Source organism: Copadichromis virginalis, linkage group LG14, assembly GCF_057382275.1.
Source record: "Copadichromis virginalis isolate Kocher_CV1m ecotype Utaka linkage group LG14, C_Virginalis_male_GT1.1, whole genome shotgun sequence".
Classification (NCBI taxonomy): Eukaryota; Metazoa; Chordata; class Actinopteri; order Cichliformes; family Cichlidae; genus Copadichromis; species Copadichromis virginalis.
This window is the reverse complement of record NC_140631.1, coordinates 25,848,810-25,866,975: the sequence shown is the minus strand read 5'-3', so window position 1 is coordinate 25,866,975 and position 18,166 is coordinate 25,848,810. Positions and strand designations below refer to the sequence as shown.

Below are 18,166 nucleotides of genomic sequence, written 5' to 3'. Positions count from 1 at the left end.
ACGCAGATGGGCCAAAATAAAATAAATTAATCACAGTCATGATAATATAAACACATTTCCTTTTTATGCGTAGAAAAAATAAATAACCGTTTCATGTTTAACAGTAATCCAAAATGAGACATTAAAGACATTAACCCCACTTTGATACAACTCACAAATAAGTCCATGTTGGACAACGGAGCTAGTTTGCTGTTCTTCAATTTAAAATAAAAGAAAGGGCTATAAAGAAATGAAACTAGAAAGTAACAGAAATGGTTAAAGTAACTAGAAGTAGCTGGTTGCTAGCTAAAGCATAGTCACCCTTTGTGTGCGTGTGTTTTTTGTTGTTTCGAATATCTCTTTAATGTATTCAGCATGTTATACGTCAACTATTTTTTTTAGTTTAAATATACACACGTATGGAAGAGTATTATGATGGTTCATTTCAAATAAATTCACTGTTGGTCTCGGCTTACTAGTCACCATTAGCTACGCCTTAATAGTGTGGCGGTGAGCAGCGTATCATAAACAGTCTGCGTTTGTTGTAATTGTGTATATTTACCGCTGGGCGAGAGTGTCTCTCTGTGAAGAGCATGCCGCCATTACTGGGAAGCTGGGGAAAAAAATAGACTTAAACACAACGTCACACATTTATCCTGCAAGGGGCTTAACATCAGAAAGGGAAAAAACACACACACACACAAGGCTTTCGTACGAACTGTTGTACTCTTCCAACAGCGGCGCTTTTTCTGTAAATGAAGGCTGATCCTTGCGGTCGCGTTTCCTGTGGACTCTTTTTTTTATAAATTTTTGACACAACAAAGGAAATAATAATTGGTCAAAACAACGTGGTGGAAAACACACCGAAACAGCGCTTTCCAACGCCGGCCCCCCTTTTCTCCTCCTCGCAAGACGTTTCCAGCCGTGGTGAAAAAAACTGAAGTTGAGCAGGATTTTTTTCCCCTGCCCTTTTCCTTACTAGAATTTACTTGTATTTTTTTTTCCAGACTGGGAGAAAAGACAAACCATCTATGTATCTCGTGTCTGAAAACTTCAGACTGATGTAAGTGAACACCCTATGTGGGAAGCAATGGACAGACAGCCTGTTTACTGAAAAGGCGGAAAATAATCGATGTGAGAGCTTGTAGGGAGTGTTTTTGTCTGGTTTTTAAAGTATTTCCCCGGCTGCGGGTCGCAGAGGAGCACGGAGAGGAAGAAAGGAGCGGACAAGAGCAGGACAGAAACGGGAATGATATGGTAGGTAGACTGTAGCTTTTCGGCCACGATTGTGTGTGTGAGTCAGTGTGAATAAGCAGTTTTTAGACCTAACTAGTATTGGCAAAAGGCATTTTAAGGCGTTCACCTGATTTTACTTCTCCTAACATTGCAGCTTGGGTTGCAGTGAAGTGCTGCGAGTAACAAGAAACTGGGAGTTAACCCCAGTCCCCCTCCCCTCCACGGGGGCTGGCTTGATTTGAAGCCCGTTAATAGTAATCATAATGACTGCGTGATGATACGAGTGTGTATTAAAATAAAAGGCGTTCTTATGCAGGTTAGGGGTTAACGTGTGCTTGTTTAAATGGGACGTTTATATAGGAGAAAGGGACTGAGGGGGGTGGGGGTCTTAAAAATGGATCCTGTCCAAACCTTACAATTGTTTGGACAACAACACCTGGAATGCATTGGTCTGTCAGACCTGGAGAAACTCCAGGCTATGTCTGAACGTAAGGGGCAAACAGGACTTGAAATCGGGTTAGAGCAGATAGGATGTTTGGGAGAGGCTGAAGATTGTTAAACAGTTGTGTCACAGCATGTTTGCATGTTCAGTTTATTTCTTACTATGCTCTGCTTTAAAAAATAGACTTTTAATGTTTTAAAAAGCTTTGTTTATTGTAATTTCGTACATTTAAGTCGTGTTTAAGGTCTTAATATACCACGTTTTCTTCATGAAAATATATTTTAACCTTTATTGAATGTATCATTAACTTTGTAAATGCCAAAGCTGCACAGGGCTGGCTACTTGATATAGCTGGCTAATGCCTGAGGGTACCTGTACTAACTTCCTCATTTCCTTTACCCAACCTGTAACACAAAAGGCTGTGTTCTTCCTAGAAAATATTTAAAACCTTTCAAGTTATTTCTCAGGTGAGGATATTTATGTTGGCTCACTGAATGTGGAATGTCCACTCCTTTGTCCTTTAAGTTCTAGGCTGGTTAGGGTGACCTAATGGAGACAGTTAACATTATTAATCTATTTTTATGCCAGGACTAGTCACCAGTGTGTCACAGCCTAATCCTGCAGCAAAGTGGTCACTGCCCTGGAAGCCACCCCCTTTTCTTTCTTTCTTTCTGTTTTTTTTTTTTTTTTTTTTTTTTTTTTTTTTTTTGGGGGGGGGGGGGGGGGGAGTCCTTCCACTGGACTTTAGTGCTTTTAATTCAAAGAGTGATCCTTCTATATTAAAGACTGACAATGGCTGATTTTAAAGCATGAGATCTCTGTGTAGCTTTATGACGTTGCCTTAAAACAGAGTATCCATTGGTTTGGTCTGTGCTGCTGTGTCATTGCCAGTTAAAGGAGACATTTTAAAACAGGAACCTTGATAATGGGTATGTGCCTTTGGTATCGTGCATCCTTTTCAAGCAAGTAGGTTGAAGCACACATTTACTGGCTGTGCTTGAATATGTGCTTTTTGATGAGTTTTCCTCCCTTTGATCTTAATCAGCCTTGTCAGGAAGACCATACTAAGGAGGAAATGCACACAGACTCGTATGCAAAGTTTTCTTGGTAAGACGGTCTCTTTGCGCTCAGGTAAATGCATTAGCAGCTGTCAGCACTTCTGTTCTGTGCTTGATTGGGCCCTTTGCAGTGCAGTCACACCTCTCCAGGAAGCATCTTCTTCCCCTAATAGCTGTGCCATTTGCCCAGGCAGCAGGCTAGCTACCAGCATACCCACTCACCCCTGTCAGTCTGTCTCTGGGATCATGTTGTGAGTCCTGGGCTTGAACATGTTCCCGAGATTAGAGGAGAACAGGCTTTGTTTGTCAGCATGTAGGCCAGAGATGAGAATGCATCCTTTGATGAGGACACTGTTCTGTCCCATATTATGTGAACAGATAAATCCAGGGTTTTTCATGCTTTGTAATAGAAGCAGCATAGGAACACTTACTCCTTACAGCAAATCTAAGATGTCAGCTCACTTGTTTTCTCAACAGTGGACCAGGGGGGGAAAAAAACGAGGAAAGGTAATTAGAAATTACCTGAGCCCTGTAGTGTGAAACATTACTTAATTCACTAAGCTAAGTAGTGATTAGTTTATTTCAATAGGGCGAAAGTGTCTCGGGCTTGTAGCACAGCACGGGCCGCTTTGCAGTGTCGACCCAGACTCTTAGATTTCTACTGTGCTGGCTGAATTAAATGGTGGACTTGCACCTGCTCCAGTTTTACTGCTTGCATACCTGTCAGAGTGAAGTTACTCCACCTGCCAAGCATGGAAAAATTTTTCCTACTCATCAGAAAACACGTCATTCGCTAAATCTCTTTCCTCTTGTATTACAAGAGAGGGTTGCTTGCGAGTCACTGTAAGTCTGTGTTTGATGGAGAAAGGAGCTAATTATAGCGGGCAGCTTTGGAGTTTGGTAGACCAGATTACAGTCACTCTCCTCTCAATGACTGCCTTGTTCTAGTGGCTGATTATTAGGCAGAGAGAAGTGCATTCTGGGATGATTGTATCTGAATTTCCATTAGAAAGTGTGCCTGCCTCAGTTGAACTGAGGTTCTCTTCTCTCCCCTCTGTTTCGGCTCTCTTGCTCATTACAGATTTGCAGATGGGCACAGGCTGATATAAAGGCCTCTGTACTGTGACCCTGTTCTGTTCCAGAGCCAGTTTAGCTCTGTACCCTGATTGACCAATTTATGTACGAGGGAAATGACCCTGTTTTGAGGGAACAAAAAGATTAGAAAGTATTACTAATATTTCTATTCACTGGCCCTTTTCAACAAATTAGTGATCTGAGAATTTTAAATTCAACACAAATAGAATAGAATAGAATAATCCTTTAATTGTCCCACAAGGGGAAATTTGGTTCAACAGCAGCCAGAAAGACACAAACAAACAGTATACAGGACACAGAACAGAAACGTACACAATTTTTATTGCATATTTACATTAAGGACAATAGTTACTATAAACAGAGTACTGTACAGTTATTAAATTAAATAAAAATAACTACAGATAAGAGGCAAACCAGGTTGTAGTGCGAATCGGTTGATTAACTTATTGCAGTTACAGCGCAGATGTAAACATCTATGTTTGTTGGCAGCAGTTCTGATTTTACAGTCTGACAGCTGCAGGGAGGGTTAGGGTTAAATCCAGCATTGTTGGACATTTCTAGATAAAAATAAGGGCTATGGTTATGAACAGTGGTTTGAATGGTGGCTGTACGGTTCTATTGAGGTACTTTAATATTTAAAAAATATTAATACAGTGCTGACAATGTTTGAAATTACTGAGACCATCAAGGACCACAGAGGAATGGTGACCTCTGGACACGAACGGCCGTGTTTTCTCTTTTGCAAATGCGATTAAACAACAGAAGGACAAGAGCTGTGGAGCCTGAACATGAAGGGAGATCTTTAGGAACGAGGAAAAGTGAGAGTGTGATGCCACAAAGTGGGTTTTCAGTTTTTTGTTGGGGGGCCGCTACAAGGATGTTTGAGTAAAGCAAAGTGTGAACAAACTGCTGCCAGTTTCTGCTTCAGGCTGTGTTCCTGGTATGTGCCCTTTCAGCTTTGTGCTCAGGGATCAACCAATCAATGGCAGCCATAAGTAACCCTGCTGCTTGGCTATTGGACACAGCTGAATTCCATGACTCAGCATGGCCGTAGATAAGATGTTATGATTGAGGCTCTGCCAATAAAACGAGGCCACTGCCCGGAGTTCAATAGGTTGGACTTCTGCTTCTATGATTGCACGCACAAAGTTTGCACCACACACTGCCAACATGGTTCTTATCCTTAAAGTTCTCTGAGGTTTGTGGACTGTGCAGGGTGCTAGCTTAAAATGAGAGATTTGTCATGCATAAATACACGCTCCATTGGATTATCATGTTAAGGGTATAATGGCCTCTGATGGTTTTTGGATGAGTCAGTGTTTATACGGTCTGTTGAAAGCCTGTAGACATTTGAAACCTCTCTCACTCAAAAAAAAAAAAAAGCAACAAAAAGACTGCTCTGAAATCCACCTACATAAGTATTAAAGGATAACTCTGAGCATGTTTGCAATCTGTGGATGCATACACGCTCACAATCATTTCCCACACTAAAGCAACACTCGGTTTTCATTTTTGTCTTAACCTGTTGTGCTGACCTAGCCCTAATCTCATTCGCAAGTCCTAATGCGTTATAGCCAAAATTGGGCTGGAGTGAGCAGGAGAAGTCTGTGTTTGTCATTGTTTGACTTTTTTTTTCTCTTCTGGAGCTTCTCCCCCCGGTGGTGGTCCTGAATTTCCTGAAGGAAGTCCACTCACGATGCCTGGTCATGTGTTTATGCAAGGGGGATGGGGATGGAAGGCCAAAAGGAGTGGATAGGGTGGAGAAGAGGAGAGCTAAGGGTCAAAGGTGAGGGTAGGAGTTAGAAAGTGGCAACAATGGAGCCAGTTTCGTTCTTCTTTTAAGGAAGAATGGTGGCAAAATGGGAAGAAAGATTGGCTGTTTGTTAGAAAAAATCCTGTATGGTAGTAGAAAAAAAATCAAATCCTGACCAATCAGCTGTCATGACTATTCTGGAGAGATGTAGACAAGTCTTAACACAGACCCTCCTTTTGAACTAGTACTACCGAAAAGCCAAATTAGAATTGAGCCTCATTCAGTAGTACTTAAAACGTCAGTGCTCCAAGCACAAAGACAGTAGCATGTGTACATGTATTATAAAAAAAAATCTACCAACTTAAATATTTAATCCATATATTCAGTATAAAATAATTTTAGTGAAAGATTGTCTGTCTTTTTTAAGTTAAACAAAGTCATTTTGATTAATTGGAGCTGTTTTGCAGACTTGGCTCACTCCAGTTGTTCTTATTGTTTCAATGTGAGTCTGACGTCATCATGTTAGTGGTCGTGTTAAAGCAGGCTGGACGAGAGCAACTGCAGATTGTACCAAATATGATCATGAAAAGCGACGACCAGCCAGCACCTGCTTGTCAGGTTTAGTCTACACTGGACAGTCCCAAGAGGGAGTGTCTGAAACGTTCTTGAGAAGTAAATGAAATTTTTTTTTTTTTTTAGGTTGTGGTAACCTCATTTGATGAAAGAGATAAAAGAAAAATCCGTATAAGTGGGTGTGTGGTGCGGTGGTTAACACATTCTCCTAACATGTGAAAGGTCCCCGGTTCAGTGCTGGGAGGAGACACAAATCCCTGGGAGAGATGCTTCAGGAAGGGCATCCAGCCAAAGCAAACATGTCAATCCATCCGCTGTGGTGACTCCTCGCAAATAAAGGAGCAGCTAAAGGAAGCTACTTAAACTATAATCACAAGATCTAAACTGTACTTTCACTATTAAGTATATCATCAAGAGGCGTTATCTTTTTTGCTTAAGAGTTTTAAAACTTTCTGCTTGTACTTGCTGTCCTAAGTCGTGGCATGTGCTGTGGGTGTTATATGTTTTTAAGTGAAGCAATAGTTTTGTGTATTCTGATACAACTTGTTGCATGTCCATCTTTTGTGAAAGTAGAGAGCGTTAGAGGGCTGGATTTTTCGAACATTTCATTTTAACGGCATGTTTCTCTCTGCAGTCTTATTGTTTAGCGGTGGAGCCCTCGGAGCATCACCAATTGGATTAAATTCACTGGGAAAGGAGGGGGGAAAAGGTTTGTGTAACAGCAACTTGTGTATTTCAAAGAAACTTTGAGGTTGGGCTGTTATCTGTGAAGACTGGCTGGAAGCTCTTTCTGTCAGCCATAATATTGCAACTCAAAACACAAAGCAATAACTAGAATCCACACCTCAGCTGTTTGCTTTTCATTTCATTTTAACTCATTATTAGCAATAATTAGATTGGGTGGTTAGTTGAAATTGGTGGTGCAGAAATTATTTTAGTGTTTGGCAGTGTACAAACAGGAGACCTTGCAGAGGTAGGAAATGAGATGGTGAAGCTGTAATTGGGTTTAGATTTGTGTGTGGTCAACCCCCCCCCCCCCAAAAAAAAAACCCCAAAAAAACAAACCACCTGCTTTAGGTTTGTTAGTTCTCTTAGACAATGATGTTTAGTTTGCATTATCCCGACTTGATGTTTGTTTATTGTGACGTCTCTTACAAGCTGCTTCTGCCTGGAGGTCTGACATCTTTATTGGAGGTGTCGGCATACACCTGCGATGCTCAGACAAAGGAGAGGTGGAGAGTGGGAGGCTGAGAAGTGTTCTGTTTCGGAAATATTCTAATTAAGGTTGGCAGCTTTTATCACAGACTGATAAGCATTGGAGAAAAAGGAGAGGGACAGGAGTTGAGAGGAGAGTGAGGGGGGGAAAGGGCTTGCAGACCCAGACAACCAGAGGCCTCAAAAAGAGGTCCACTGGAAGTTTTTCATTTATGAGTTGTGTAGATTGCTTACGCTGCTCCTTTGCTTCCTCTTTTCTCTCCTGTATTTATTTATTTATTTTTTAGTTTTCACAAAATGTTTTTGTTTATTTCTGTGCCCATGGCGCCCTCCATCACTGGATTTTCTTGCCCTTGGAGAGCAGCGCAGTGGTCGTCTGAGCCGCGGTTAAGGACACAGGAAGGGCACCACCTTGTCACTAGACATTTGCTTCAGATACCACTTCAGGGGGATCTGGCCAGCACTGTGGCGGTCTTTGGCATCTCCACCGTGAATACGTGCTGACGCTGTCTCTCTCCTGCATATACATGGCTGCACAAAAAAACCTTGTATCTGGAGAGGGGACATGTTTTACAATGTTGTGATTAGGTATTCTGAAGTTGTATCTTGCCAAAGGCATTTTAACATGTGCAAATCATTACCTGGCTGTTAGTGGTTAGTATTCGTGTTTGATCTAGCTCGACTCAAAATGTTTCAGAATTGGTTGTTTTGAGTAATAAGGGCAATGAAACTGTGTGGGGGACAGAAACATATACACTACTTTATGTACAGGCAATGAGAGCAACAGCAGCTGACCTTTCCTCACGCTCATAACATAACTGTCAGCATGGTTCTGGCCATTCGGCAGCTATGTGACAACGGACATCATATCCTCTTTAAGGTGAGAAGATAAGGTGGCTTTTCATAGCCATTTGTTATCACAGGCAGTAGGCCCCTGACACCTCCACATCCCTTATCTGGCTTTGTCCCAGTTTTTGGCCCAAGCCTGGGCTCATGCGTGCCCAAGGCTGATGAGTAAGCACCGCTCAGCCCGCGGATGGCTGTGCCTGCCGTTATCGATCGCAGCGGCACCGCCTGTCATCCAGCCACCACTTATCTAATGATGCCCATGCTATTGTCTCACGCTTTGGAAAACTGCCATTAAACAGAAAGTGACGGCTGATGGCGGCGTCAGTGAATATTTATTTTAATAATAGAGGAGACATACCTAAAGTGGGATCCACTGTAGCGTGCTTGTGTCCGTCTGTTCAGGTATTTGACTTCACAGAGTGGAAGGATTTGGGGATTTCAGCCTACACTGATGTCCGTGTGCACAGGCCGCCAATAAAACTAAGAGCGCGTAGTCCGATGTGGATGATACAGTGCGTAGGTCACATGAGATTGTTTGTTTGAAAAGTGAGTTTAAGCAGGAAAGAAGGGAACTGCGAAGGGGAGAAGTTAGAAATGATAGCAAAGATCAAAAAAAGCAACAAGAGAAGCACAGACAGTGGCTCCGGTGGAGAGTTTTGTTCCCACAGCTACAGCATATAGACAAAGCTGTGAATAGGCTCTCTCTAGGTTCAACCCACAGCCATACCACTTTTTTTAAAAGGAACCTAGGCTGGCCGACACTCTGTTATGCTGTCCTCGTCACAGGCTGTGCTTTCTTTCTGCCCACTCCCTTTCTTTCTGTTGTTGGCTGTCTTTGTTGTGACGCTGGTTGGTTGGTCTGCATTAAAGACAGATCATGATTTCCACCAGTCTGCAACACTTTGTGCTGACCTGGTTGTGACTGTCCTACTCTGATTGTTACTGTTGTTAGGCAAACACACATACGCGTGTGCTTAATAAAAACCCCTGTGATGAATCACGTAAAATTCTTTAATTTAGAGGATTTCCGGAAGGGCTACCCTGACGCGCAGTACTCTTTAAAACTTCTAGACATTTTAGATGCATCCGTCAGGCAGTCCCAGCAAAGGAAGTTGATTTATCTGTGCCAAATTTAATCAGAAGGGTGAAACTGTAATCCCAACCATACAGAATTACAGATTTTCAGTATTGACACTTATGTTGGAGGCCTCACAGTATCTGGAGCTCAACACCATGGAGTTACTTTAGGATTACATGATGAGGCTAAAGCTACTGAGACAGGATTAACCACAGAAGAACTTGACGTTTCCCAAGATACTTGGAAAAATTGACCCGGCAACCTTTAAACGCTACATACATGTATACCAAGGAGAAACAGCGCTGTTTAAAAGTAAAGAGTAGTCAAACTCAATACTGATTTGGTGTTGTTTATTTTTGTGTTTACTCCTCTTTGTGCTTCTGAAAGCACCCTCACTTAACAGTCATTAATATAGCTACTGTGCCATTTTAGAGGATTGCACATGGATTTTTCTGAGTTGGGGTTTCCTGGTGGTGACATGGGTCATTTCTCGTCTCAGTGCCATAATTTCCCAGGATGCAGTCGAGGCCCCAAGGTCCATAGCTCTTATGTCAGAGTTCATTTCCTGTTGGAGTGCTCCAGCAGCTCCTGATCCACCATTTTCTAACATTCCTGACAAGAACTGGAGTAATCCGTGTCACTTCCCCATCAGTTATTTGAAATTGTGGGTTGTTTTTTTTTTTTTTTTTTTAGAATCAGCTGAGGGAGTTGCGGGGAATTTCCCACAAATTACCCAAAAATTTCAAACCATGTTGAAGTCAGTTTACAGTGAATAAACGAAGTGTAGTTGAAGTGAAACTATGCTTGAAACAGCAGTGTGAAATCATTCATCTAGTTTAAGATTAACCTGCTGACGTTAACTTTATGAATCATAGAAGCGAGGGAGTGCAGTGGTTTTAAAAGGAAAACTTCTCCTTTCACTTTTGTGAATCATTACAAACCGAAAACTTAACTCGTGCATCTTCTTTGTTGCTTTACTGACTTGCATGGCCGTTGTGATGATAAAGGTAAAGAAAACACGGGTGCAGAATGTAAACATTTTGCTTTTTCGAAGTTGCTGTTTTTGGTTCGAAGGTTATTCGGAGAGAAATATTGCCTCACCAAAGCGCAGCTTACATCCACCAAGGAGAAGACACTGCAGACCTTTGTGGGAAAATGTTGCTGTGAATTGTTGATGGGTTGGTTTCCTGTAGCTTAAATCCATGTAATTTCCCCCCCAAAAAAACCCAAAACATATTTTTGGTGGAAAAGATGAATATAAGACATTGGAATTTGAGTGGGAAAAGGAGAGAATAATGCATGTGTACTGAAAAGAAGACATGCAGCATTTAGATTGGGCTGAATGTCTTAATTGTCGTCATTTGCACAGGTGTATGTGACCTTTCAAATCAAATGCAATTGAAATTCGGCATTTACAAACGATTGCATCCATTAAAGAAAAACACCAGGTATTTAGCTTCTATTTCAAGGGTTTCAGATTTCTAAGATCTTGTGCAACAGTGAAACTGGCTTTTGCATTTGTAGTTTAGTCGGTGTGGATCCTGCATTTCAAGTGTTCAAGCCTAACTGAGTCATTTTCCCTGAATTGGCTAAGCCTTGCCAGAGCCACACACGACTGTTTTTCCATGCACTGTGTAGACCGCAACTAGTAAAAGGACATTTACATGTGCCCTTAGCAATGAATTAAAGATTAACACATGTTTAAAAAGGCGTTTTAAGAACACTGTTTGTGTGAATGTGTAATTGAATTGAGGTTTCCAATGTAGTGCAGAAATGAAGGATCATATCATAGCATATTAATATCGTATTTCAGTATTTGTGAATTTTCTGTGGCTTATAACTCAATTTTACGACGATCCCAACAAAGAGTGAAGTTGCTTCTCAAGCTTATGTGTAGCTACCGTTACTCCTGCACAAAAAACCCAAAACAGTTTATTCATGTTTATTCATGCAGGCTCTTATGCTTTAAGTCCTGCAGCCACACCACGAGCAGTTAATCACTAACGACTCTGAATGACTAATGGCGTGCTCATCCGCCAGCGATTGTGGATTCAGTTCTGTTTCCTCCATAAAACATACCTGTGACACTTTAAGCATTACAAACGCTGATGGGCACTTTTACAGTTACAATTTTCAGCTCACAAATGCTCTATCTATGCAAGTACTTTGTGGGCATGCCAACAGGCATGAAGGTACCCAGAAGGTAACATTAGTGGTATGTTCATGTTGAGACTTTAAGACTACAACAGAATAGAAACAGCATCTGTTACATTACGCAATAGCGTTTTACACCATGTGCTACAGTTTTGTGCACATACCACATGACTCTAAGTAAGACTTTTTTCTTTAGAGCACAATATTTTAATGTTTATTTTTTAAATTATTATTATTTCACCCGCCATTACGGTCCAGCTCTAACTGCGTAGTTTCAGCATGACTTGAGCTTATATTTCCTTGAATCCATATTCACTGAAGTCACGCCTCATTCCTCATTTGGGTTACAACACTTTTTGTGACAGAAAGAAACGGCGAGCAGTGTAATCCTGATTTACTCAAAGGTGCAGTGTAGCAGTTAATAATTTTAAACAGAGCCAGAAAGGTTTTGGGTCATGTTGAGAAGAAGTTTTGTCACCACAAAAAAACAGTAAAAAAAAATTATTCAAAAAAGTTCCTCGAGCAGCTCTATCACCTGCTCTTTGTGTGTGTGTGAAAATATGCATGTGCTTTAGAGAGACCTAGAGTCACAAAGAAGTGATTTGGAACCTGAAATAACAAGAGAATGATTGTACAAGGAGAAGACCCAAAGTGTATTATATCCATTAGCTTAGGAGTTGACGTAACATGTCAGATTCTTTAATGTTTTGATTGCAGTTCTTGTTTAGGCCCAAGACTAGTTTAACCTGCCCTTAAACAATGATTCGAGGTGTTCCACATGAGCAAGCGTTAGACCTTAAGCAACCCTATTTCAGTAAGAGTCCCATCCACAACTTTTCAGTTTTCGCTTCACAACTCTGTAAATACACCTTCTCTCAGTCTGAGGTCTCCCGGTGTTTGAACATCGTGATTTAGGCTGTAGGAAATTTTGCTACTCTGACTGTTCACATGCAGCTTTTAGACTGCAAAGCTGAGCTTCCATTTAAGGCCTTGCCTTTTCCTCTCTTCCTTTCAGTCGTGCCTTCAGAGGTTATAGTTGACAGGAGACATGGGTGGGTGATGTCAGCCCTTTCCTCAGGGAATTCAGGGGTCTTTAGGGGTCCTGTGAGGTTGGGCAGCAGCTCCAGACGGGAAACGGTGATGGTAGAGAGGGGAAGGAACAGCTCCCTTTTGTTTTGTTTTGATCACGTCAGTGCTAAAGAGGGAGACACAGGATGTCTATTGCCAAGAGGAGCATTTGTGCATAGACGTATGCTGGAGCTGTTGGAAATACTTGGCACACCACCAGTTTTCCAGATTTAAGTTTAAATCGCAGTTTTGCTGCCTTTTGCATTCATTTTTTTCAGAATTTCTTTGTTTTTTGCTACAAGGGTGTAAAAGACGTTTGCATGAAAAGCTGGGAAAACTTCAGCTGCAAGAAACACAGAGTTTGCATTCGTTAATGCTGGGTCACTGACTTGTTCAGTAGGTGTATAATATTTAACATCATGTGCTAAACACTTGAGCGGTGGTTGTGAGAGCTCTGCTAGCGTGTGGGGCTCCTGGGTCTCACTGATGATGTACCATTGTAAACAGTTCCCACTGCTTGCACAGCTGGGGCACACTTGACAACCTCTGCAGTGCATGTGAAGTGGGATGGGGAGGAGGCAGTCGGAGAGCGCTAGGTTAGCGCTGGACGGCGAGTGACTGGACTGATACAGCAGCGGAATGCTTCGAGGGCCTTTGGGGCATGATACGAACTGCAAAAAAGGAAAAGTGAGTCCAGGGGAAACAAGAGCATAAAACTGATTATAAATGACAAATCCCCAGCTCTTACAACCAAACAGTGTTACCTGCTCTATCCCGAGGATGGTAAAATGCAATCACAACAGCTCTGAGCCCAATTCAATCTCCTGTATGTATTCTGCGTGCATGTGTTGTGAGTACCATTGTGTTTGTGGCCTCCCCGATTTCAACAGTGACAGGAAATTTTGCCCCTCCTCTTCACTGTCCTCCCTTCATCCTCTACCCTCTGCTCGGTGCCTGGCGCTGATTGGCTGGAGGGAAAGCGAGGGATGAGGTTTTGTCGTCTAATCTGCCAGCAGATCGCCACTGATGGGTCTCTGTAGAATGGCTTTAGTAAATTACTGTTCCAGGGAAGGGCAAATCCCTTCTATCAGATAGCAGCTCTCTCTTCATCTCTCCCTCTATTCCAAGTCCCACACTCTTTCTCTTCAGTACGTCAGTCAGGCTCTGACTTTATCTTTTTATCACCATCTAACTCTCCTGTTCCCTTCACAGTTGTCCACTACTTTGTGTTTTTTCTTCTCTTCTCTTCCCTTCTCCTCTTTTCTTTTCCCTCTCACTTTTCCAAACTTGAACACCTCACGATGCACACCTGTTTGTGCGTCTGCACATTACGCCTGATTTTCTGTGCCGATGGGCCTCACACCTGGAGTGAATTAGATGAGCTGGTGTCAGAAAGAGACGCACTGTGAGTTTTGCTCCGAGGCTACTCATTGACATCGGCACATTACAGTCCCTGTGAACAGTTTCCCCTATTCCCTGGTGTGTTCATGCGTGTTAACAAGATGGGCCAGTTTTGAGAGCAGCCATCTTGCCTCTCAGTGTGTGTGAAATTGCACAAGATAATACAGTACATCCTGAAGAAGGGTGTTTGCAGATTAGAGGGGAACTGTTTTATGCATATGGATTTAGGTTTGCATACCTGTGCCACAAAAGATATCACAGGAATAAAGAAGATTAGGGAGGGAGAAGGATATTGAAAAAAACAAGGGAGTGTTTTTGTCTACCTGTAGCCTGCTGTGTGGGTGCACTCTTGCCTGAGGTGGGGAATGTTGCTTGGCATGAAAAGCTGAGCGAAGCCAAACTCCAAGTGACCTCCTGTGTTTTGTTACAGCTCAGTCTAACTCCTCCTCAGTTGTGTGAAACTGCCAGCATTCTTCTGCTCTGCCGTGACATATGGTAGCCAGGCATGTCTGATGTCACAAAGTACCATAGTTTCTGTGATGATTCTCTGTCTTGACAATTTGCATGTGGGGTATGGTGAAAGGTGGAGACGCCACACGCGAGCACATTTCAATTTAAAAGGGAGATTTGTAGAAAATGCTGCCGTGGGAGAGATCACTGTTGTTTCTGTTGAATATCTCTGAGCTACTGAAGCCACTTTAGCATTATACGTGCATTATTTGTGTTTTAATACTCACTCAGAGAGTCCTTAAATCACTGTCAAAGACACTGAGAGACACTGTCATAGCATAGAAATGATCCAAAATGCACTGCAGGATAAGCTACATGATCTCAGCTTGCTTTGGGGACCAGGCCTCAGTGTCTCTTAATGCCGGTGGCTGTGACGTCATAAGCGAGGAAGCATAAGTGCAGCTAGAAAGAATAATGGTCTGTGCTGTGGCTAAAAACAAATGGACATCCTGCTTTCTAATTGTCGCTTGCCAAGAGCTTCTGCCATTGTTTTGTTTACTGTTTATACTTCTTTTTTTCCTCTTATGTCAGACGGAAGGGAAACTGTGTGCTGCAGTGACTCATACCATCTTGGTACAAAGTACTACCTAACCAGCTAGTGCTGGTTTTTAGCCTTACATAATACAATGTTTTGCCATTAGTAGAAATACATTACAAATATTTCTTGAACAGAATGCCATACCTGCACGTTTTAATTTTGGAATGTTTAAAACTCTTTTATGATGAGATGATTTATTTATTTATTTATTTTTTGGCTATACTGTTAGCATGACGTGTTTCACTAAACATGATTCACAATAACCCAACCCACTGTTTTGTAACTGTTTTATGAGTGTTTGCGGTTAAAGTAGAAGTTTTGAATCATACACTGGCTTTGATTATTGGCAAGATAAGCGCTTTACAAGGAACGCCAAAACTCTAATCATCTGAAGGAATTTGTCTTTGGTGTCTTTGTGTTGGGGGTAAACACACATTTCTTGACGTGTGGATATTGCTGTTGCACAAACAATTGTACTCGGTCACCAGTTGAGTCCAAGATAAGGGCAAGAGCACAGTTAACATTGCAGATGCATTATGGCTGCAATAAATAATTCTTATCATTTACTCAATTTTCTCCTGGAACTTCTCCTGACTCGGCCAAAGTTTACATAAATTTGGTGGCAATGATCAAGAAGAAGGCTGCTAAATTCCTAAATGGAAAAACGCAAGACACTAAGTGTTGTTGCAGTATTCCAAAGCTGTCTACAGATTTAACTAATGCATTCAAGTCAATATTACTCTGACTGGAAGGATATAAGAAACAGTAATGATAAAAGTATATGTACAGTACTGGGCAAACGTGTTGAGTTGCCTGTCATATATATGTATGTATGTATGTATGTATATATGTGTGTGTGTGTGTGTGTGTATATATATATATATATATGTATGTATGTGTATACATATATATATACACATATACATATATATATATACATATGTATATATATGTATATGTATATATATATATATATATGTGTATATATATATGTGTATATATATGTATATATATATATATATATATATATATATATATATATATATATCCATAGGTCCCTCATCCTATTCATGTAGCCCCTTCCGCCGGGGTTACTTGCGTAGTAGCATTCCAACAACGCCCTGTTTTCGTCCCTTGCCCACCGATGCCTTCTTGTTCCAGTAGCCCACTTTTCGTCAGGGTGCCCTGGTTCCTCAACACCTGACGCGGACCTTGTTGATCCGGGCGACGTCCGAGCCGGCATGCCTTCATATTTATCTGTCTCGCTCATGTCTGCGGTAGGCTTGCTTAGCATAGGGGGTCTAGCCTTAGGACCCTTACTGGATACAGACGCCCCAGGCAGGAATCGAACTTGCGATCCTCTGTTCCAAAGGCGTGTAGTTTAACCACTACGCTATCCAGTCAGGACGCCAGGTCAGGGGGGAGATATCATCACCCCCACCCGAGATTGGGTACATAGCCCCAAGTGTGATAGGAGAAGGATCGTTGAGTGCGAGAGGAACTGACCTGAAAAATAGGATCATGGCCAAGCTTGAAACCTGGATCCCCCGTAGCCGGTTACCAAGATTACGTGAAGTACCCTCAGAAGGTCTGCTAGATGATGTTAATGCAGCACTACGGGCAATACCTACAACCACGATTACCGACACTAACAAGCTGATCTACAATACGGCAGCAGTGATCAGTGAGATGCTTGGCTACAAGTTGAACAGCCACAAGGGGCAGTACCCTCCATGGAGAAGGAGGCTAGAGGGCAAGATCAAAGTAGCACGGAGAGAGGTTAGCCAACTAACGGAGTTGCAGAAAGGTGCGACGAATAAGGTGCCTAAGAAATACAGCAAGCTGTCCATACCTGAGGCCTTGGAAACTGCCAAGCAAAGACTCACAGCCTTGGCCAGCCGCTTGAGGAGGTACACCAGAGAGATAGAAGGCAGGAGAATAAACCAGCTGTTCTCCACAGAACCAGCAAAGGTGTACTCTCAGTGGCAAGGGATCAATAAGAGAACAGCACCACCAAGGCTGGAGACGGAGCAATACTGGAAGAGCATATGGGAGAAGGATGCAACCCATAACGGCAATGCTCAGTGGCTAGAGGATCTGAGGGCAGACCACAGCGACCTCCCTGAACAGGGTCCAGTAACCATCACAGTGGCAGATATCCAAGAAAGGGTCTCCAGTATGAAGAGTTGGACAGCACCAGGGCCCGACATGGTTCACGCCTACTGGCTGAAGAAGCTGACTGCACTCCACGAGCGTCTGGCAGCACAAATGAACCAGCTGCTAGTTAACGAGATACACCCGGAATGGCTAACTGAAGGCCGGACGGTCCTGATCCCCAAGGACCCCAAGAAGGGACCGGTCCCCTCCAACTACCGACCAATAACCTGCCTCAGTACTACATGGAAGCTCCTGTCAGGCATCATATCGGCTAAGATGAACAGGCACATGGGTCAATACATGAGCGGGACACAGAAAGGAATTGGCAAGAATACCAGAGGCGCAAAACACCAGCTACTGGTAGACAGAACAGTCAGCCGAGACTGCAAGACCAGACTGACCAACCTGTGCACTGCCTGGATTGATTACAAGAAGGCCTATGACTCAATGCCCCACAGCTGGATACTGGAATGCCTAGAATTGTACAAGATCAATGGGACCCTAAGAGCCTTCATCAGGAACTCAATGGGGATGTGGCGTACAACACTAGAGGCCAACTCCAAGCCCATAGCACAAGTCACCATCAAGTGCGGGATCTACCAAGGAGATGCTCTGTCCCCACTGCTGTTCTGCATAGGCCTGAACCCCCTCAGTGAGATCATTAACAAGACTGGCTACGGATACCGACTACGGAACGGAGCAGTTGTCAGCCACCTCCTGTACATGGATGACATCAAGCTGTATGCCAAGAGTGAACGAGACATCGATTCACTGATCCACACTACCAGGCTATACAGCAATGACATTGGAATGTCGTTCGGACTGGAGAAGTGTAGTCGGATGGTAACAAAGAGAGGGAAGGTAGTCAGAACTGAGGGGATTGAACTACCAGAAGGCAACATTGCAGACATAGAGGACAGTTACAAGTACTTGGGGATCCCGCAGGCGAATGGGAACCATGAAGAGGCCGCTAGAAAAGCTGCAACCACCAAGTACCTGCAGAGGGTCAGGCAAGTCCTGAGGAGTCAGCTGAACGGTAAGAACAAGATCCGGGCCATCA

The 18,166-nt window shown here is 42.7% G+C and overlaps 1 protein-coding gene across 1 annotated transcript in view; it reads left to right on the top strand.

The window, feature by feature from the left end:
- Window positions 1–466: 466 nt before the first annotated feature.
- Window positions 467–18,166, top strand: part of arhgap35a (Rho GTPase activating protein 35a) — a 64,950-nt gene continuing 47,250 nt past the window's right edge. The window contains exon 1 of the mRNA XM_085430147.1: window positions 467–1,236. The gene's annotated coding sequence lies outside the window, so the exon portion shown is untranslated. The remainder of the gene's footprint in view (window positions 1,237–18,166) is intronic.